Source organism: Sapajus apella, unplaced genomic scaffold (genome assembly GCF_009761245.1).
Source record: "Sapajus apella isolate SASKATOON/1434 unplaced genomic scaffold, GSC_monkey_1.0 scaffold13, whole genome shotgun sequence".
NCBI classification, from domain to species: Eukaryota; Metazoa; Chordata; class Mammalia; order Primates; family Cebidae; genus Sapajus; species Sapajus apella.
Window position 1 is genome coordinate 16,786,190 of NW_022436953.1, and position 22,573 is coordinate 16,808,762.

Genomic DNA, 22,573 nt, shown 5'->3' on the forward strand with positions numbered 1-22,573 from the left:
TTGACTTTTAGAATCAGACTAATAGTTATTTATTGAGCAATTTATAACATGTGGAAGTAGAATGTATTATGAAAATAGTGCATAGGATGGGAGTTGAGAAACTGAAGTATACTCTTGTAAGGTTTTTATGTGCAAAGTGGGATAATATTGTTAGAAGATAGATGGTGACAGGTGAAATGTGTATATGGTAAACTCTGGAGCAACCACAAAAGATAAAACAAAGAGTTATAATTAGTAAGTTATTAATAGAGATAAAATGTAATGTGAAATAATACTTTGTTGATCTGAAAGAAGGCCGGAAATGAGAAAAAAGAAATAAACAATGGATGAGAGAAAAAGGAAAGAAATTACAAAGTGGTATACTTAAACCCAATCATTGTCAATTACATTACATGTAAATTATGTAAACACTCCAATTAAAAAGCAAAGATTGTCAGACTAAACCAAATTATATCTTGTTTTAAGGAAAATAAGAAAATATTTTTAACTTTATGAAAATGTAAACAGAACAAGCTAAAATTTGTAGAATGCAGCTAAAGTGGTGTTTAGAGGGAGATTTGTAACCTTAAGTGCTCCTGTTAGAAAAGAATAAATGTCTAAAATCAGTGATCTAAACTTCCATTATAAGAAACTAGGACAAGAAGTACAAGGTAAACTTAAATTTAGTAGAAGAAAGAAAATAATAAAAATAAAAATGGAAACTCATCAAATAGACAAATCAGAGAAAAATCAATAAAATCAAAGCTGTTTTCTTGAAAATATCAATAAAACTGAAGAGCCATTAAGCAGACTGATCAAGGAAAAACAGAGAGGACAGGAATAACTAGTATTAGAAATGGCCAAGGAGACACTATCATAGATACTACTGACATTAAAATGATAATAAGGGAATATTATGAGCAATCCTATACTAATTTAACAACCTAGATAAAATGAAAAAATTACCTGAAAGATCCAAATTACCAAACAAAAAAAAACTCAAGAAGAAATAGGAAGCTTAAGCTGCCTCAAATCAATTTTAAAAATAAATTTGTAATGCTGGTGGCGGTGGCTCATGCCTGTAATCCCAGCACTTTGGGAGCCGGAGGTGGGCAGATCACCTGAGGTCAGGAGTTTGAGACCAGCCTGTCCAACATGGCGAAACCCTGTCTCTACTGAAAATACAAAAATTAGCCTGGCATGGTGGTGGGCGCCTGTAATCCCAGCTACTTGAGAGACTGAGGCAGGAAAATCGCTTGAATCCGGGAGGCGGAGGTTGCAGTGAGCTGAGACTGCGCAATTGTAATCCAGTCTGGGCAACAAGGGCAAAACTCCATCTCAAAAAAAAAAAAAAAAGTCTGAAAAATAAGTTTGTAATTAAAAATTTTTCCACAAAGAGAAGTCCCAGCTTAGAAAAGTTTTCACAGGTGAAGTCTGACAAATATTTAAAGAAGAAAGCTTCAGTCATAAATAAATTCTTAAGAGAGTAAGACAGAACACTTCCCAGTTCATGTGGTGAAACTGGCCATTACTTGAGTATCAAAACAAAGCAAAGACATTATAAGAAAAGAAAATCATGAAGCAATATCCTCCACAAACAAAGATGCAAAAATGCTTAACAAAATGTTAGCGAATCTACTTTAACAATGTGTAAAACTGATAATACATTGTTTCCAAGTGGGGCTTATCCCAGAAGTTCAAGATGGTTCAACATGCAAAAGTCAATAAACCATCGTGGCGAAAACCCGTTTCTACTAAAAATACAAAAATTAGCTGGGCCCGTGGTGGCGTGCACCTATAATCCCAGCTACTTGGGAGGCTGAGGCAGGAAAATCACTTGAACCTGGGATGCAGAGGTTGCAGTGAGTCAAGATCCTGCTGCAGCACTCCAGCCTGGGAGACAGAGCGACACTCCGTCTCAAAATAAATAAATAAATAAATAAACATGATTCATCTTAGAATAAAGTAGAAATCTCATAGGATTATCTCAGTAGATATAGAAAAGGCATTTGATAAAATTTAATACTCGTTCATGATACTAAATCTCAATAAACCAGAAATAGAAAGAAACTTCTAAAAACTGATAACGGTCTTCTATGAAAAAACCCTACAGCTAACATCATATTAATAATGAGAGATTAAAATTTCTTCCTTAAGGTTGAAAACAAACAAAGATAAACATCTCTCACCCTGTCTGTTCAGTACTGTAATAGTGGTCCTAGGCAGTGCAGTAAGACAAAAATGTTTAAAATAGGAGGCATATGGATTGGAAAGAAAGAAGTGAGACTGTATTTGGAAATAACATGACGAACTATATAAAAAATCATGAGAAGTCTCTAAACAAGCTACTGAAACTAATGTACCAATTTAACAATATTTCATAATACAAGGTCAATATACAATAATGAATTGTGTTTCCACATACTATCAATAAATAATTAGAAAATAAAATTCTAGAAAAGGTAATTCTAATCTATAGTGATGGAAAGTAAATCAGGGGATTCCTTGGGTACGTGGTAGGAATAGAAATGGACTACAAAGGGGCATGAGGGTATATTTTGGGGTGATGGAAAAGTTCTGTATTTCTATTGTAGTGGTGATCATGTAGGTATATATGTTTATCAAAACTGACTAAATCCTACAACTAAAATGAGTATATCTTACTGTTTATAAATTTTTGTTTTGATAAAGATGATGTTCAAAAAAGTCCAAAAAAGAGGAGGGGGCCACTATATCAACAATAACCTACTAGAAAAATACAATATAACTTACATTATAATTCCTAATAGACCACCCTATCCCCACCTCAGCAGTATCTAGAAATTAACATTAAATACACAAGGTCTTTACAGAGAAAAATCCAGATAAAATAAGATCTAAATAAGTAGAACCCCAGTACGTGTTTTTTTGTTTGTTTGTTTTGTTTCTGAGACAGAGTTTTGCTCTTGTTTCCCTGGCTGGGGTGCAATGGCACAATCTCGGCTCACTGCGGTCTCCACCTCCTGGATTCAAGTGATTCTCCTGCCTCAGCCTCCCAAGTAGCTGAGATTATAGGTATGTGCCCTCATGCCCAGCTAATTTTTTATATTTAGTAGAGACGGGGTTTCACCACGTGGGTCAGGCTGGTCTTGAACTCCTGAACTCAGCTGATCTCCCTGCCTCGGCCTCCCAAAGTGCTGGGATTACAGGCGTGAGCCACTGCACTCAGCCAAACCCCAGTACATGTTTATGTACGTGTTGGGATGTCAATTCCCCCTACATTAATTCTTTAAGTAGTATTCAATTATAATAAAATTTCATATTTCTGGATCTTTAGAAAAATAAAGCTACACAAACAGCTCAGATAATTTTGGAAAATAAAAGAACAAAGAAAGAAAACTTTGCCCTGTTACATATCAAGACATTACTAAGATGTGGTAATAAAGATAGTGGGATACTAGTGCAGGAACAGACATACAGGCAACTGGGATAAAGAAAAGAACTCAGAAAGAGATTCATAGTCTATGGTAAGTAGGCACCAGTATTCAGTGGAGGAAAAAAACTGAATTATTTAGTAGCGCTGTTGGGGTAACTGGCTCACTGGATGAAGCTGAATAAAGTTGTAGCTCTAAATCAAACCACATTCAAAAATGACGCAGGAAAGACCTAAATGTGAAAGAAAATGTTATGAATTCAATAGAAGAATGTGTCAAAAAGACTATCTTTTTGACCTAAGGGTGGTAAGGATTTCTTTAATAAGACACCAAAAGCATAAATCCTATGACAAAAATTGGTGAACTTGACTACATCAAAATTAAATATATCTGTTCAAACGTGGCCACTGGAGCTGTGGTTAACGAACGTGTTGTGGCAGATTGGGAGGAGGTAATGAACGCTGTCTAACCCAACAAAGGAATAGGCTCTAGAATATAACACACTGCAGATTAACAGGACAAAGACAGGAAATCTAATGGAGGGAAATGAGCATTTCCTGGAAGAGGAAACTAAATGGCTAATAAGCTTATGAAGAACTAATCAACTTTATCAGTAATTTAAAAAATGCAAATTAAAATAGCAATGAGATGACGTTGGTAAACATTAGAAAATTTAGAAAGAAAAGATCAGGTGTCCAGGAGGATGTGGGGAGGCAGGAGCCTTCCCAGCAGCCAGCACTGTCACAATTCTCTAAAAACACAAGGACCCAATGTCCATTGGCGACAGACAAGGGTCAATAGTCATGCTGCTATCAGTGAGCTCAGGATTGCTAGCTGGGCCCTTGGGCAGGAATGGCACAGGACCATTTCAAGTAAAGCAAGGTGGAGTTGTACATGAACTACTAGGTAATCTCCAGGGCTGCCTGAATGCAGGCCAACAAGAGAGACCATGGCAGCATTCAGATCCTGGGCCTCGTCTGGAGGGGATGGGAACATTCAAGAGGAGGGTGTAGAATGCCCTATCTTTCCACTTGGGAATGCACACGATGGGGAGAATACAGAAGGGTCATGGGACATTGGGAACATGAACACCCCTGCCCTGCTTCTCAGTCTGCCAAGGAGGGAAAGAAGCAGATGAGAGATCCTCAATTCTGGTTCTTCTGGTACTTTTAACATGCCCTGGGACCCTCGGTAGGGGCTATTCCCGCCTTAGCATCCTCATCCACGCTGTGTGAGTGACTCCTGCCCCTATCCACCTCAGAGGCCAGGTTATATAAATATGAAGTCCTGTAATTTCAAAATGCAAGTAGTGGGTTGGATCATTAGGAGGAGTTTGCTAGGCTGCTTTGAGGTTTGACCTATTTATTTTTCACCAGGAGCTTTTTTGGAAACATTCTTTGTTAAAGTTTTTCCTTCCCTCTTCCTTTCTTCCCTCTGACTTTGACGTCAACACAAAAGCCAGCGTGGGCAGAATTTGGGCGTTCAGGGACACTGCAGAGAAATGAGTCTGCTCCTGGCCCCTTCCAGGCCCTGGTCTCTGCAAGAGTCCCATTGAACCCCAAGGACAAATGACAAGGTTTCTCATCCTCCATCCCCCAGATCTCTCACTTTCTAGTCTCCTCTACCCAGCAGCCCAGGTCTGGGGTCCCAGGCAGAGGCCTCAGGGCCCCTAGGCCGTCCAGGTCCAAGGTGTAGTTACACTTCCATAATCTATTACTCCAAAAAGAACTCCAGCTCTGTTCAGTGTGCCCCAACAGAACATTCAAGGGGCAGAATGGATTTGTCCATGGGATGAGACTCTGGCTACCAGCTTCACATCCCCCAAAAATTTCCTCACCTGGCTAACAGATGTCTCAGAATTTGTCATTAGAATTAAAATCAAAGAAGAAAATCTTCAGCCCTGTCAGTAGTATCTCATTAAGCCTTACCAGCCATTTACACCTCAGTGTGAATGCAATGTCTAGAGCTTTCTGGAGAGGACAGTGTGTGAGAAGATTCTAGAGCCCTCCAGAACCCTGCTGTGTTAGTCCATTTTGTGTTACTATAAAGGGATATCTGAGACTGAGTAATTTATTTTAAAAAAGAGGTTTATTTGGCTCACAGTTCTGCAGGCTGTACAAGGATGGTGCTAGCATCCGCTCTGCTTTTGGAGAGGCCTCAGGAAGCTCATGGTGGAAGGCAAACAGGGGGCAGGTGTGTCACATGGCAACAGAGAGAGTAAGAGAGAGAGAGAGAGTGGAGGTACCACACTCTTTTAAACAACCAGATCTCACATGAACTCATTAGGGTTCACAGGATGGCACCATGATGGAGGTGCCCCCATGACTGAAATCCCTCCCACAGTTGGGATGTCTATCCCCTGCCAATCTCATGTTGAAATATGATCCCCATATTTCAACAAGGCAAAGGGGGGCAGGTGTGTCACACGGCAATAGAGAGAGTAAGAGAGAGAGAGAGGAGGTGCCACACTCTTTTAAATATGATCCCCATATTTCAACATGAGATTGGCAGGGGATAAACATCCAAATTGTATCACCTGCCAAATAAGATGGGGACATTTAAAAGGGAAGGGGACACAGATAGGGCAGCTGGGGGTGCCACAGACAAATCTCACCCACTTCTGACTGGCCCTGCTTGGTGCCCAAAGCCTACTGGGCCCCCAGGATGCTGGCCTGTCCCCTGTCAGGCTCTGTGGCCCCTGCTGGCATTGGGGTGTCAGACCCACTTGACTCTCCTGACCCCACCTTTCCACTCCCTCATTCTTTCACCATTCTCTCCATAAATCTCTCCTCTTTTTCACTGCCTCTTTAACTTTGTTTTTTGAGACAGGGTCTCACTCAGTTGCCCAGACTGGAGTGTAGTGGTGCTATCTCAGCTGACTACAACCTCCACCTCTCAGGCTCAAGTGATTCTCCTGCCTCAGCCTCCCGAGTAGCTGGGACTACAGGCATACGCCACCATGCCGGGATAATTTTTACATTTTTTTTTTTTTTTTTTGAGACGGAGTTTCCCTCTTGTTACCCAGGCTGGAGTGCAATGGCGCGATCTCGGCTCACCGCAACCTCCGCCTCCCGGGTTCAGGCAATTCTCCTGCCTCAGCCTCCTGAGTCGCTGGGATTACAGGCACGCGCCACCATGCCCAGCTAATTTTTTGTATTTTTAGTAGAGACGGGGTTTCACCATGTTGACCAGGATGGTCTCGATCTCTTGACCTCGTGATCCACCCGCCTCGGCCTCCCAAAGTGCTGGGATTACAGGCTTGAGCCACCGCGCCCTGCCAATTTTTACATTTTTAGTAGAGATGAGGTTTCACCCCGTTGGCCAGGCTGGTCTTGAACTCCTGACCTCAAATGATCCACCCGCTTTGGCCTCCCAAGGTGCTGGGATTACAGGCGTAAGCCTCTCTACCTGGCCTTCTCTTTAACTTTTGATTTTACTCTTGCATTTTCTTTTTCTCACCTTTTTTTCCCCTCTTTCAGTGTCTCTCACATTTTATCTCATTCTTCCTCATTTCCTTTTCTTTCTTTCGTGGAATGGTGTGATCTCAGCTCACTGCAACCTCCACCTCCCGGGTTCAAGCAATTCTCCTGCCTCAGCAGAAGTAGCTGGGATTACAGGCACGTGCCACCATACCTAGCTCGTTTCTGTATTTTTAGTAGACACAGGGTTTTGCCATGTTGGCCAGGTTGGTCTCAAACTCCTGTGACCTCAAGTGATCCGCCTGCCTTGACCTCCCAAAGTGCTGGGATTATAGGCATGAGCCACTTCTTTCACATGAAAGAAAATGTGAAACCTGACCTCTTTCACATTTTCTTTCATATTGTCTTCTACCTCCTCTCTCTATCTCACTTTTTTTTTTAACCATGCTCAGTCGGCCACTCCAGAAATACGGTGTTTCTCCATCTACTCAAGGCATTTTGATAGCTTTCAACAGGAAAATACCTTATTCTACATGGATGCTATGCATTTGAATAAGCATGCACCCCTTTTCTCACCTTTTTCCTTCTTTTTTCCACTTCCTGTATTTCTCTTCCCTGGGAACGTCCTCTCTCCTTCTCTTTCTACATCTACCTTTCGACTGCCTGAACATCTCAATTGTACCACATTGGCAGATCCTCACTGGTCTGATATTTTATATTAGGTGCATCTGCTTTAACTATTCCTCTTAAAAATTAAACCCATCTGCCCCAAACTGAAAACAGCCTCTCCCCCACCAGGGACAATAAATATTGATGACTTGAGGCATGATTGGCTTTTATGATGTTTGATGACAACTGGTATCAGTTACAGAACTTACATCATTTAATAAAAAAATAAAAAGCCCTAGCAGGGATGTTGCATGTCAACAGACATTATTAGATGTCAAAAGAAATACATGTTCTTCAAGAGCCTGAAATCTAAACAATGTGAGGGGCTGGGGAGGGGTTCGGAGGGGGAAGTTTGGACAACTTTTATGTGAAGTTAGGAGTATCATTTCTTTTTGTGTCCACCCTAATTTTGCCAGTTGGGTTTTCTTAGGGCCCTACTGCAGCCACCACCAAAGCCTTCCTCAAAAAATGCTCCTCCTTGATATGACTTGGAAAGCTGAGCTTACTCGATGTCCCTCTCCTTCTTCATCAGGAGACCTCTCAGATGCCTCCATTTTGGAGAAAACTGAATATGTCAGAGGGCACCCGAGCTGGGAACCAAAGGGGAGGTGAGAACACTTGTGCCCTCTTTATTTTTGTTGTCAGTATAAAATCGGGACTGTCTGGCTCTGAGGTTTAAAGCAAATAAACCAAGATCTGGTACGTGAGCCTACTGTGCTTCCATTTATACCCCAAGATGTTAAGTATAAACAGTGTTATTAAGAAGGCGGCTGCCAACATTTCTCTTTACAGCACATTCAATTGTTTAAAAAGAAAAAAAAAAAAAAAAAAAAGAAGGGTGGAAATATTTGACTGCTATTTTTACTGAATTTATGTGCTTTAGGGAGCTGGATTCTGACTACCTAAGATACTTCCGGAGACTCATTTGGGTATATTTAGAAAGATTATAAATTCTTGTGGTCTTAAGAGTGGTTTGGTGAATTAAACCCCTAGAGACTAGAGACTTTTTTTTTTTTTGAAACAGGGTTTCACTCTGTTTTCCAGGCTGGAGTGCAGTGACAGGAACATAGCTCACTGCAGCCTCCAGGACTCAAGCAACCCTCCCAGCTCAGCCCTGCAAGCAGCTGAGACTGCAGGTGCACACCACCACACCTGGCTAGTTTTTGTGTGTGTACTTTTTGTAGAAACAGGAGTTCACTATGTTGCCCCAGCGGGCCTCGGACTCCTGAGCTCAAGCAATCCACCCGCTTTAGCCTCCCAGAGTGCTGGGATTACAGACATGTGCCACCTTGCCCAGTTCAAGACTTTTGTCATTGTAAAGGTTAATATGGCTCCTTCAAGTTTCTAACTGACCGCCTTCCCATCCCCAGTAGCTTATGCTGTGGTAGAATCAGACTCCTTTTCAATCACTGCAGCTGTGTTCTCCCAAGGAAGGTTCTGGAAAAAGGAGAACAGAACTGCAATGGAATGCAGGGATTTCTGCTACTTGATCCTGCATTTGTAAAACAGGGTTACTATTAATATCTATCTTATGGGGTCTTTGTGGAGGTCATAGAAACTGTGGAAGTGGTTTGAAAATGGAAAAGCGCTGACAAGAGTTATCTCTGCTGGAGAAGCAGCACGTCACTGGGAGATCACTGGGCTGAGGATGCTACTTAACAGCTGGGGACTTTGAACAAGTCTTTTACACTCTCAGAGCCTCAATTTTACCGTCTGCGAAGTGGAAATTATAACACCTCTTAGGCCTCTAGTGCAGATGCGAAGTGTCTACAACTGTTTAGCAAACAGTGAAGTGTCGCATTCTTTCATTCAGAAATGCCTTGCAACACTGACTGCATGCCAGGCAAGCTACTAGGAGCTGGGGATGGAGAGAAGTTATCAGAAGAGCAGTTCTGACCTTGATGACACCACTCAGCAGATCTGGCCTCAAAACCTGGAAGCACCACCAGGCTATAGGAAAATTTCAGCAATGGTGGAGGGAGGCACAAGGAAAGGCGTGAAAGAGCAACTGGGTTTCCATTGTCCAGGACATGCAGGGTGGCGAGTGAGGACACTGAGGAGTTGGGAGGCTGTCCTTTATTTGGTGAGTGGCCTGAGGCCAATGGAGGCACAGGAATGGTGCTGAAGGGAAGGAATGATGCTGGACTTGGATCAAGTAGGGACACGGAGTCCGGAATGATGTGTTGCAAGACCTGGGATAAGAAGAATGGTGAGAAGAATGCAAGGTTTGCTAGGATTTTTATAGATAATCGAGGTTGTGTTCATGTTTACATGCTTTGCACTGTTTTTGTGCAGTTAAGGCTGGAATGAAATGGGAATGCTTGGAAGATCCCGAGTCCAGGTCCAGACAGGCCCTCTCTGCTCCAGCCTGTTATCCGAACGATCTTAGCCACCAGAGGGAGGGGGGTTGGAAGGGCGGACATTGGCGGGATTCTCTCAGGAATGACTTTCCTGTGATTTGTCCAGCAATTCCTCCCCACAGCCAAACCAGAAATACCACTGAACCTGAGGTATTTGGCACGGGTGATGCATTCTGAATCCTTGAAGGGCAAAATAGCTGTAAAATAAAAATGGTTCCCTTAAAAGTTCACCAACTTAGTCCTCGGAGCATGTGTATAGAGGACGGGTCCAATAAGGCTCTCACTTTTTCCAAAGGAGCGTCCCCAAGCTAATTAAAAGCAAGTGCAAACAGATGGGAAGGGCGTATTTCCTAATAGAAATAGGCTCTTCACCACAAACCACCATCGAATTAAAAAAAAAAAATCCCTCTCTCCCCCTTACTCTTTCTTTTGGAAATTGTCCCTTCAAGTGAGGTAGGCATGCTGGAGTTGTTTTACTCCAAGGAATTTAAGAGAATCAACATGTTTTCCTTTCCTGGTTGCATCTGCGGTTGAATTGCTTAAAATATTTCACTTCTTAAAGTAACCTCGGTTTGTTATGGTAGATTTTTGTTTTTGTTTTTGTTTTTTGGGTTTTTTTCCTCGGAACTTGTCTTTTTAAGGCTGAGAAGACCAGCTCCAGGAAAAGAAAAAGAAAAAAATCAACACAACTTCTAGTTGTCAGAATCGGAATGCATATCAGTTATGCTGGGAGACAATGAAAACATCAAAAAGCATATACAAGCCATAAAAAATTCAGGTCCTCTGAAGCAATGTGGGACATGCTTGGTTGTGCTCCTCATTTGCATGCCAGTACCCACAGTGCTTTGCCAGCTCCCAGATCTTTCGGAGCAGCACCAGTGTCTGAGCTCTAGGGAACAAAGTGAAAGGTTGGAACGTGCTTCTGGGGAGAGGGACGTTTGTGTCTGCACAGAAAAGCAAGGCGGTGTGGGTGAGAGAACTTCTCCCACAGTGGTGATTAGCAGCCAGCCCTTGAGGGCTTAATCACAGGCTTGAGAGCTGTACCTGGCCTTTTGTTTTATTGTTCTGTTGCTTTTTTGCCTTCCTCTTCTTCGCTTTCCCCAGGACGCTGCCACGGTGAAGGCACACTGTGCAGGGAAGAGGAGAAAGACGCCAATCTTTAGAAGTCTGGGCTGTGCTGCTATATCACTTGCCTGGAATTGGAGATTTGTGTGCAGTGTGTGTCTTCTGATGCTGGTCCTCACCTCAAAGCACCTTGGCCTTTACATCTGTTCCCATAAACAGTCCATGTTGGGTCAATGCGAACGACTTAGAGGTGCCACTGTGGCCAGCTGCTGGGGGCAGGGGTTCCCCTCAGCCTTGCCAGTGGGGCAGCCTCTGACCTCACTCTTCCCGCCCACACATATTGCCTCTCCCTCCAAACCTTGCTCTTCAAAGAGTCCAGCCGAGCCATTGTCTGGTGGTCCAAATTCTCGGGGTGGCCTGGGGATACAGGACTCAAACTAAGAGCTGGGGGAGGAGAGAAGTAAATTTGGCTCCTGACTGGGCCCCCTCAGCCTTCCGGGTGTGTCACATACAACCCTCATCTCTCTGCCCTTTCCAAGCCTGTCCTGTGGGGTCAGGAGCTACAGGGGGCTTGGTGACTATTACACAACTTGTGATTTTAATATGACCAACTGTTCTGGGGCATTACAAAATACATAAAAAATAAAAGTAAAGCTCAATCTTTGAGGTTGCTACCTGGAAGGTTTTTCTCTGGGTTTGTACTTTGATTTTTGAGCTGCGCTTTTCTCAGTGCTGTAAAGGAGTTCTTAGGCTAGATTAATTTAGCAGTAGGAAGATCTGGGCAGAAGAGTTAATGTGTATACGTGTCGGCTCTTAACTTACCCCCTGAAACTCCCAGCTTCAGAGGTAAGATAAAAGTCTTCCCTGACCCAGAATTTAGAAGCAGGCTGCCCTGCAAGCTGGATCCAGCCAACAGATTTGTTTGCTTCAGCCTGTATACACTGTTGTACAGTGTGTTGAATCAGTGTCCAACATTTTTAAATCAGGGGCTTTTACAGCATTTCTTAAAACATCTGAAGATCTGGCCACACACGCCTGCATTTCTCATAGGAGCCACCAGCCTGGGTTGCACAGATAGCGCCCCCTAGGTGTTAGGGGGTGGGGAGGTTGTCCCTTCTGCTGCTGGGCCTGCAGTCTCTGGTCCACCACCGTCCCAAAGGCCTTTGGTCTTAGACTGCCCACTCCACTTCCCGATCTTCCAATCCCGCTCTCGCAGTTCTCTGCACGCTCAGCCTAGGCTGGGCTCATAGACAATCCCTGAGTTTTTCCACCTCATTATCCATAGCATTGGTATAAGGTGACCAAACCCTCAGCTGTGACAGCTTTTCGTAGTGGGGATAGAGAGGAGGCAGGAACGAGGGCCCAGACTCACAAGCCCTCCTAGCTCTTTCTGTCCCAAATATAGCAAATGCATTTTTTCACCTGCTAGAGCCCCAGGGGTTCTCTCAGCCCTCCCCCCACCCCTGCACTTCCTCCTCCTGGAATACATATTTCCCTTCCTCTGATACCTAAGGTATTCTGGGGTGAGGAGTAGGTTGCAAGATTTGGATTTTTAAAAATTCTTTCCCAGATTTGTTGTGTCTAATTTGGACTGCAAGCGGTTTTTGGTGTCAATGACTAACCAGTGTTTGGTCTGCAAAGCCATTTCTGTTGAACTTGGATGGTGCTGAAAGCCCAGTTTCCCCAAATAAAGTCTAAATACATTTACACATTTATTCCCACGTGCGTCTTTGTGTTTCTGCCTGTCTCCTCACACCTCAGATATGTGCGTGGATGGGAACGTCCTGGAGAGAAAACCAGCAGGTAACTTGAGCTTCTACTGTAAACTTCGTAAGAGAAAATCATCAGCAAGTTGACCCAGTTGGATGGTAAGAGATAAAGATGCTTCCAAGAAAAGATGTTAGAATTAAGAGTTTGGATTGGAATTTGGTTGTTTCCTCATGACCTAACGGACAAATGATATCACTAGACAGAAAAATGGGACATAAAATAGAGAGTTTGGGAAAATACGTGAAAAAGGTCACTACCAAAATTATCCGCTCTCCCCAAATCCAGCTGGGATTCTCTATCAAAATCAGAACTTTCAATAGGTTTAATATTCACCAGCTTACAAGACAGTTATAACAACAGGTGACACAGGGCTTTAATAACACGGATGATGACAGTTGCCATTTAGAGAGTGCTCACCACTGTTCTAGGAACTGGGCTAAGGACTTGTATGCATTGACTCCTTGAATCCTTATAACAGCTCCATACAAATGATGTGTTACATACCGATTTTACAGACAGGAAAACTGACGTTTAATATGATTAAGTAATTTGACCAGCGCCCGAGAGGTGGAAACGGATAGGGCTGGCGTTTAAGTCCATGCTGTCCTCCAGCATGTCCTGGGCTGGGACAGCGGAATGGATGCCCTCCTTGCAAGCTGGTTGGAGTAAGAATCTGACAGACAGCCTGCCTTGGTTGTGACTGGCTTGGGGACTGGCACATTAGAGAGCCCAAGAGAGACAAATGGTGTTTTTTGCTCACAATTCCACTGCCAGAAATGACCTTCAGGGATGTGCCATGAGAGACCTAGTGGCTCTTCTCCTCTGATGAAAACTTGGACCTTCAGAGATTAGCCCACTCTAGGCTATTTGATACAATTAGCTACAGCCTGGGAGAACCAGATGAGTTTTTGGTACCTTTTTTTTTTGTTTGTTTTGTTTGTTTGTTTGTTTGTTTTGTTTTGTTTTTTAAGACAGGGTCTCACTCTTTTACCCAGGCTAGAGTATAGTGGCATGATCTTGGCTCACTGCACCTTCAACTTTCCAGGCTCAAACAATCCTCCCACCTCAGCCTCCCGAGTAGCTGGGACTACAGGCGCCTGCTACCACACCTGGCTAATTTTTGTATTTTTTGTAGAGACAGAGTTTCGCCATGTTTCCCAAGCTGGTCTCCAACCCCTGGGCTGACGTGATCTGCCCTCCTCGGCCTCCCGAAGTGCTGGGATTACAGACTTGAGCCACTGAGCCTGGCCTCAGGGTGATTTTTTTCAGCCTAAATGCATGTGGCCAAATGGTGGGATGGTGAATGTGCTCACTGCCTGAGGGTGCCGGGGCCTGACTAAGCTGATGAGACCATGCCTGAAGCAAGGCCCGGATGGACAGACAGAGTCAGAATTGAGAAAAGCCACGTCTTCCTCCGTGTCTTATCTGAAGAGGGTGGGAAGGGTGGAATGGGGGCCTGAGCTCTGAAGCATGACTGGGGACCATCAGAGTTGCGGCTAGGTGACCATGTGGTGACTGTCAGATATGGGTAGTTGCTTAAACAAGCTGAGCTGGGCTGAAGGTTCAGCTTTTATCTACCCCTGTCTATAGACGTTGAGCACCTAAGGGACGTTGTGCCAGGGAACATGGGAGAGACCAAGATGGACAGGCAAGTTCTCTGCTCTCTAGCCGCTTACACAATTCCTCTTTGGGGAGCCAGCTCTAGAAGAAACTCAAAGCCTCAGTGAGTGGCAGCAAGTCATTCTAATTGGGAAGTGTGCACCCAAGGTCAGGTATCATGTGTATTCATGGGTCATTTTCCATGACCCATGTGAGTCACAGAGCTGGGCCTTTAGTGGGAGTTAAGTAAATGTCTGCAGATCAGTGAGTGCTTCAGTCAATGACTGAATGTTTAGGGGCTTTTGGAAGGACTTGTGGGAGAGGAGGACGTTGAGTGTATGTTGTATCTGTTAAAATTAAACGTGGTGCTGGTAATAGACATCTGAATTATTAGAAGTTTATTTTTCTACCATATAACATAATATTTGGAGGTTAAGAATCCACAGGGAAATGTGGCATCTTCACCGTCATCAGGGACCCAACCTTCTTTTACCTTTCTGCTCTTTGGTCTTAAATCCATGAATTCCAACCCCAAGATTGCCTGATGGAAACAAGATAACTACTGGACTCCATTGATTACATCCATGTTTTAGGTAGGAAGAAGGAGAATGGGGAAAAAGACACCCTTTCTAGAAGACTCCATTGACCTCCACTAACATTTCATTGGCCACTTCTAATTTCAAGGAACATAAGGGAATATGTTCTCTTGTCTGGGAGCATTCTCAATCTGAATAAAATCTGCTTCTATTAGTAAGTAAGAAGGGAAGAATGAATCATGGATAAACAACTGCAGGCTCTGCTTCGACAAGACTGGGTCATCTTTATGGAGAAGGAGGAGGAAGGGAGTTCAGCAAGGCAAAGTTTATTTCACTCCTGTCCTACGCGACACACAGCTTTGAGACATGCTTTACTGTGACCTGATAATGTGGCAAATATAAGACATCGGTGCCTAGGGCACATAAGTTCCTTCACTATTCAAATCCTCCTGCCAAGGGCTTGGTTAATTGCACTGACTTCTCCTGCATTATTTTCAGCTGTTTAAAGTGCCTCTAAGAACACTCATCCTCTATTTTATGTAATGAAACCTCTGGTGAAAAATGGAGTCTGACAGGTATGTGGACAGAAGTGCCCCGCAGGGACTGGCAGGGCTGGCTGTGTTAGCCAGGCAAGTAGATGGACAAAGAGATGGATAAAGTCTTTGGTAAACACAGAGCATTACTCAACAGCAAATTTACCACCTCTTGCTGACTCAAAGCAGCTCTTGCAGAATATTTAATGACTTCTGCTAAACAAAACACTAGAGTTTCTCACTTTTTAAAAAGGCTACAAAAACTAAAGCTACTGTGTAAAACGAGTGCCAAATTTCCACTCATGTGTTTATTCAGCTTTCTTTGCTTTTCCCCCAAACCAGAACTAAATAGACGCTATCGATTTTCCCAAGATGGCAACCCAACAGCCAGCCAGGTGTTCTCAGATAAGGAGGGCTCCCTTGACACAAAGAGCTTAATGGGGTTGGGATATTTTTCAGTTTTCTTTTCCCAGGGCTAGGGAAGCTGGATTGAGGTTTCTGAAGAAGAGAGGCAGGACGGTGAAATGGAAGCCCACGGGCTTCTTCTGCCTGTTGTTACTCTTGAAGAACTTGCTGAAGGGGTGGACCCCCTCTTGCTGAAACCACCAGCTTCTACTAGGCATGGTGGAAATTATCAATCCTTGAAGGAGGTACGATTATCCTAAACCCCAAATCTCACCAATATTTCAGTCTCTGGAGGAAGACCTACTGAAAACAGAATACTTTATTTATGTCATTCATACTAGTAATTTTTTACAAACATCTTCCTTTCTAGTTTCACTATAAACTCCATACCAACAGGAAAATGTTATTATTGCTCCCTGTTCTAGCCCTTTGCCCAAAACATAAGCAGTGCTGCGTAAGTATTTGCTTTGTGATTCTCTAGGTGATACCATTTTGTTTCTTTCTGGAACAGCATACAACTTGGCTTCTCCCTTACTTTTTGTTATACTTTGACATATTTTCTCCTAGGTATTTGCTTTGTGTTTTTTAGTGATTGATACTCTGTTGAATATGAAATTGTGTATGCTTTGCCAAGTAGCATTTTAAGATAGCATGTTCCCATCTGTGTTAGCATAGGCTAAACTGCTGTAACAAACAGACCACAAAATACAGAGGTTTAAATAAAATAGAATGTATTTCTCATCATATGACGATCTCAGGTAGACAATTCCATTCCACAAGGTCATAAGGCAAACAGGTTAGAAGAGCAGCCCTCTCTACTTTAACACATAATTCCTGAATCTTGGTCCCAATGAGTCCCCTACTTTTCAGCATTTCCAAGCCAGAGAGAAAAGGAAAAAAGAATAGAAGACAAGCAACTTTCTCATAAAAATAAACTCCAGAAGGCACACATTTCACTTCTGCTCATATCTCATCGGCCAAAACTTAGAACGTAGCTATAGTTACCTGCAAAGGAGGCTAGAAATGTAGTCTCTAGCTAAGCAGTCATATTTCATAAATTGGCATTTCCAAATACCCAGTGGATATACATCAGGATGTCCAAATGAAAAGTTGGAATTCCTGGGAATTCTTAGAAATTCGCAGGAATTCTTAGAAATTCCTGAAATCATAAGTTATTCTTTTTTTAAAAAAAACAAAACTTTGATTTTAGGTTCAGGGATATATGTACAGGTTTGTTATACAGGTAAACTCCTGTTATCTTAAAAGACTTCCATTTGCCATCATCACTGCCGCCCAAAGGCCCTTGCCACCACCCATGATCAATCCCCCTCCGCCACAGGTTCTTCAACATTGCTATTGATACATCTCCTTCGAGCTGCCTGCAGACGAAGTTCTAAAGATGGAAGAAAATTTTTGTGCTCTGAACACTGGAGAGAAAGGATTTGGTGATAAAGGTGTCCCTGCTTTTACAGAATTATTCTGGGGTACGCGTCAGGGTGGCAGCTTCACGTGCCATAATCGCACTGGTGGCAAGTCTCTCTACAGCAAGGAATTTGATGATGAGAACTTCGTTCTGAAGCATACGGCTCCTGGCATCTTGTCCATGGTAAATGCTGGACCCAACACAAATGGTTCCCAGTTTTTCATCTGCACTGCCAAGACTGAGAGGATGGATGGCCAGCATGTGGCCTTTGGCAAGGTGAAAGATGGCATGAGTGTTGTGGAAGCCCTGGAACCCTTGTGTCCAGGAATGGTAAGACCAGCAAGAAGATCACAGCTGCTGACTGTGGACAACTCTAATACATTTGACTGTTTTATCTGAGCCACCAGGCCATTCCTTCTGTAGCTCAGGAGAGCATCCCTCCACCCTGTTTGCTCACAGTATCCTAGAATCTTTGAGCAGTCCTTTGGGTTCCATATTTACCTTATCCCCTTCCATGTCTAGCTGGATCGCAGAGTTAACTTTATGATTACAAAATAAAAACTAAATAAAAGAAAATAAAAGACTTCTAGCAATCTTTATATTCTTTAGTCATTACTATAGATATCTAAAAGAAATTGGTTTAATAAATAAGAAACATTAAGTTTTAGTGAATTTATAAACAACTATAGCCTGACGGAAAAAATCAAACATTGGATAATACCAGTGAACATTTTTGGGTAATATTCAAATAATGTGACAGATCTCCTAACGAAGTTAAAGCACTACACAGGATCACACATGGAAATTGCCAATTAAGGGTGTATTTTGCTTCCCAAACTTTTTATTTCCTAGAGCATCACTAGCAGTATTTAAATAAAGTATACATACATATAAACCTAATACTGTTTATTTTATTTCCAAAAATTACTTGCCATTAGCATCAGTCAAGAACATACACTTAGAACAGGACAACAGCTACAAGCAAGACTGACTGATCAGCTCTTGACCTATGTGCTCTCCTTATGTTCTATCTATTTTATAAGCTCCTCCACCTGTCAGCCTTTCCCGCTCTTACTTTTCATCTGACATTGACAGATTCAAACCAATGATGTCTTTAGGTTGATCATTAAGCTTTGATTCTTGCAGGATACTTATAATACTTTTTCTAAATTTCTTGACTTACTTTTCTTTTGAGAGTTGGTAGAACATAACAAATTCTCAAGAAATACTGGAAAGGAATTCCAGCCTGGAAACACTAGTCAGGATATATGTTTGTAGCAAAGGGAGGAGGTTCTATTACTAAAAGACAGGAGAAAATGGGCACTGAGAAGCATCTCTGCTCAGGACTAGCTAATAATTTGTGGGCTCAATGTGAAGTGAAAATGTGGATGACTCTTGTTAAAAAACTATTAAGAATTTCAAGGTAGTAGCTGTGAAACATTAAACCAAGCTAGGGCCCTTGCAAGTGTGGGGCCCTGTATGACTGTGTAGGTCCCACGCCCATGAACCTGGCCCTGTCTCTGCTTCATTATATCATTCAGAAATCTGAATTGATGTTATTTTTAATGGCTGCATAGTATTTCATTGTGCAGATTTACCACAATTTCTATAACCGTTGCTGAATTCTTTCTTGGATATTTTCATGGCGTTGAATGAAGCCATCTTTTCAACACCCCTCAGGAGCCGCACACCACTGTTACACGTGGGGTGTTACTCACGGGGTTTGAGTATGAGCTAAGGCAAGAGAAGCAGAAACCAGGACCAGATCAAACTCCCAGGAGGAAGGCGGCATGGTCATGAGCAACACCAAAGACAAATCACGCCAAGACAAGGTCAGAACACATCAGTAAGGGGAGAATGTCAGGCAAGGCAAATGTGGGCCTGTCCTCACAGGTGGGGCCTCAGATAAGCTTCCCAAGAAATCTTGCTCAACCAAGGGCAGTTGTTGCCATTTGCTTGGGGCCACCTGTTTCTTCCTAGTATTTTCGGGTAGCTGACAATTGTGTGCCCAATCCTGGCCTGTTTCATAAGACTTTTGTGAGAATTAAATGAGATATGTATGTCAAATGCTGCTGCAGGCCTTCCATGATGAGAAGTCATTCTCATGAGGAGTAGGACAGAGAGAGAAGAGCAGGTAAGAGAGTCATTCACAGCCTCTTAGGCTCTCAGGACTGGCCCCTTCTTTGCTAACGATGCCTCTTTTGATGAGGCCCAAAGGGTCTTCCTCATCCACTTTTTCTTCCTGGGAGCCAAAGTACCAGAAGGAGGAATTTTGATGCTCTATTAAACAGATATAATGAAACACTTCTTTTCTATATTAGTCATTCTGTGTAATTATTTCTGAGGATGAATTCTTTCCAAGATGTATTTACAGACGCATGGCTGCAACCATGAGACACACCTTTGAGAATTTTCCAGCTCTTCTTTTCCATGCTCTGTTCTTTTTTTATCCTTCCATTCATTTTAAAAACATTTTATTGTGGCAAGAGTACTTTGCAAGAGATCTACATTCTTAACAGATATTTAAGTGTACAATATAGTATTGTTATCTCCAGGCACACTGTTGTAGAGCACATCTTTAGAACTTATTCATCTTGTATAACTGAAATTTTATTCTGGTTAAATACCAGCTCTTTTCCTCTCTCCCCCTAGTGCCTGGCAACCACAATTCTATTCTTTGCTTCCATGAGTTCGACTATTTTAGACACCTCTGCATGTTCTTTAAAAAAATCTCTTCTCTTTAATATTGTCAGCTGAGTCCTCCCGGGGGAACTCTTGGGGAGAAGTTCCCTCCAGCTTGAGACCCCCTTGGTGAGCTGCAAAAGGTTGGAGGTAGCTCAGAGTAATGGCGTCTCTAGGTCCTAAGCAGAACTTGATTTCTGCATTTTTTTTTTTCCATCATAGAATCTAAAAAGCATTAAGATGGAGAATCTGGTCTTGGGTAGGACATAGGAAACTGTCATTATTTGAAAGGTCCTCAGGACTGTATAGTCCTAGCTACTTGGGAAACAGAAGTGGGAGTATCACTTGAACTCAGGAGTTAGCAGCTGCAGTGAGCAATGATTGCATCGCTGCACTCTAGCCTGGGCAACAGAGCAAAACCCTATCCCATAAATAAATAAATTAATAGTCCCCAGGTGATTTCCGTGGCCCAGCCAAGTATCTTCTTAGTTCTAGGCCAGCCTCCCACCTACACTTAACTTCCCTGTAATGGTTCCCAAACCCCACTCTTCAAAACTCCTGCCCCTACAGTTACCTGGGTTGCCTCCTCTTTTCTTGTCTACTTTCTTTGTTAGCCAGAAGGAAGACAGCACGGAAGGCATGTTAGTACCTGCAATGATGGCTCTGTGCTCCAAGGAGGAAATGAGTTCTCATCCGCTCGGCCAGCTGGGAATGCTGGAACTGGTGTTCTCAGCCTGCGGACTCAAGAGAGCATTGGGCCAGGAGGGTTTCAGCGTTTCCAAGTCAATGCCGAAGGCACACACACTGATGGATGGGGAAGTCATTGATTTTTCTTCAGATAATAACTGAAGCATATTTGTTCAGTGTCTTTCAGAACCAAAGCCTTGTCTGGTTTATTTTTGTTGCTTTTTGTTTGTTCTGAGAAGACAAAACTTGTCTGACTAAAGCAAACCTCAGTGTTTCATTGTTCAGCAGCTCCTGGGGGTCAGGGTGTTCACGTCCCTCTGTTAAGTGCATTGATATTCAACAGATACTTAATGAGCACCTACTGTGTGTCATTTTGGGCTATGGATGGCTTTGGGAGAATCATAAGACATAGTAGTTTCTGAGATGGCAGCCTGGCTCCTGGAGGCTGCAGTTCCCCATGGAGGGGACTCCGAGTTCTAATCCCAGTTCTGCACAAAGATACCAATCCAAGACAAAAGTACTTCAAGAGAACTTGGACCAAATGCTCAGCAAATCAGGTTTTTTGCCTGGCCTTGAAGTCTCACTTCCTGTACCTAATTCTTGCCTTAGTCCCAGTGAGCATTTATTACGTGCCTGCCACATAACATTGTGCTTAGTGCTTCCCACGTGCTGGCTGATTTGATTGATCTTCCCACAACCATAGCAGGTGATATGGTTTGGGTTTGTGTCCCCATCGAAACCTCAGGTTGAATTGTAATCCCCAATGTTAGAGAAGGGGACCAGTGGAAGGTAACTGGGTTATCGGGGCAGATTTCCCCATTGCTCTTCTCATGATAGTGAGTTCTCAAGAGATCTGGTTTTTTAAAGTGTGAGCACCTCCCCGTTCGCTCTCTTCCTCCCACTCTAGCCATGTAAGTCTTGCCAGCTCCCCCTTTGCCTTCACCATGATTGTAAGTTTCCTGAGGCCCCCCAAGCCTCCTGTACAGACTGTGGAACCATGAGCCAATTAAACCTCTTTTCTTTATAAATTGCCCAGTTTCATGTATTTATTTATAGCAGTGCAAGAATCGACTAATACAGCAGGTATGATACCCATATGACAGATGGGGAAATTGAGGCTTGAGAGATGATTTGTCCGACAACAAAGCTAGCACTCCCAACTTCTGTGCTAAGCAGACTCCCAGAGCCTCTGTAACTACCCAGCTTCTACAATAGCTTCTGTCACTACCCAGTTAATTGTGCTCCCAAGTCAGATCTCATCTTCTCCTTTAAGCTCTCAACCCTGGACTTTAAAAATCAGGTATCCTTTCACCATGATGCTTTGGTGGGGAAATAGCACATCCACTATTCCAAAAGAACAGGCCTTGTGATTAGAAAACCATTCCTTTCCCTCCAGGTCATTATTCTTTCTGGGGAATCACTAAATCCTGCTAAGCCAACCGCTTCTCAAAATATGGTCTCTGCACTAGCAGGAACAGCAGCACCTACGACTTACTAGAAATGTAAATTTTGGGGCCCCACCCTGGAGCATCATAATCTCTCAGGATAGGCTCAGGAATCATGTTTTAATAAGTTCTCCAGGTGGCTCTGATGCAGGCTGAGGTTTGAGAACCACTGGCCTAGATGGGATCCTCAGGTGCTTCAATAACAACACAGTAGTGTGCATTTACCACAGACTGCAGGCTCTATAAGATAACCCGACAAAGGACAACAAAGATAGTGAGGGTGGTACTCCTGTGTTCAAAAATGTGTAAATATTGCAAATTCTGCTTCCCCCTTGGAAATTCTTAAAGATATTGTCACACTCAAGACCAGAAAGAGTCCTGCAGTAGGAAAGACTGCTTACCTTTACTCAACCATTCTCTCCCGAATTCAGGTTTAATTTTAATTATGGAGCTTTTCTACTTTTTCATAATTTCAACTTTTCAGGGGATACATATGCAGGTTTGTTACATAAGCATATTGCATGATGCAGAGGTTTGAGGTATGAATGATGTCATCATCCAAGTACTGAGCATAGTACCCAATAGGTA

General features: G+C 43.0%; 1 pseudogene; it reads left to right on the plus strand.

Moving 5' to 3' along the window:
* The first annotated feature begins 10,563 nt into the window (after nt 1-10,563).
* On the plus strand, nt 10,564-17,548 carry LOC116554213 (annotated as a pseudogene).
* Nucleotides 17,549-22,573: the final 5,025 nt, after the last annotated feature.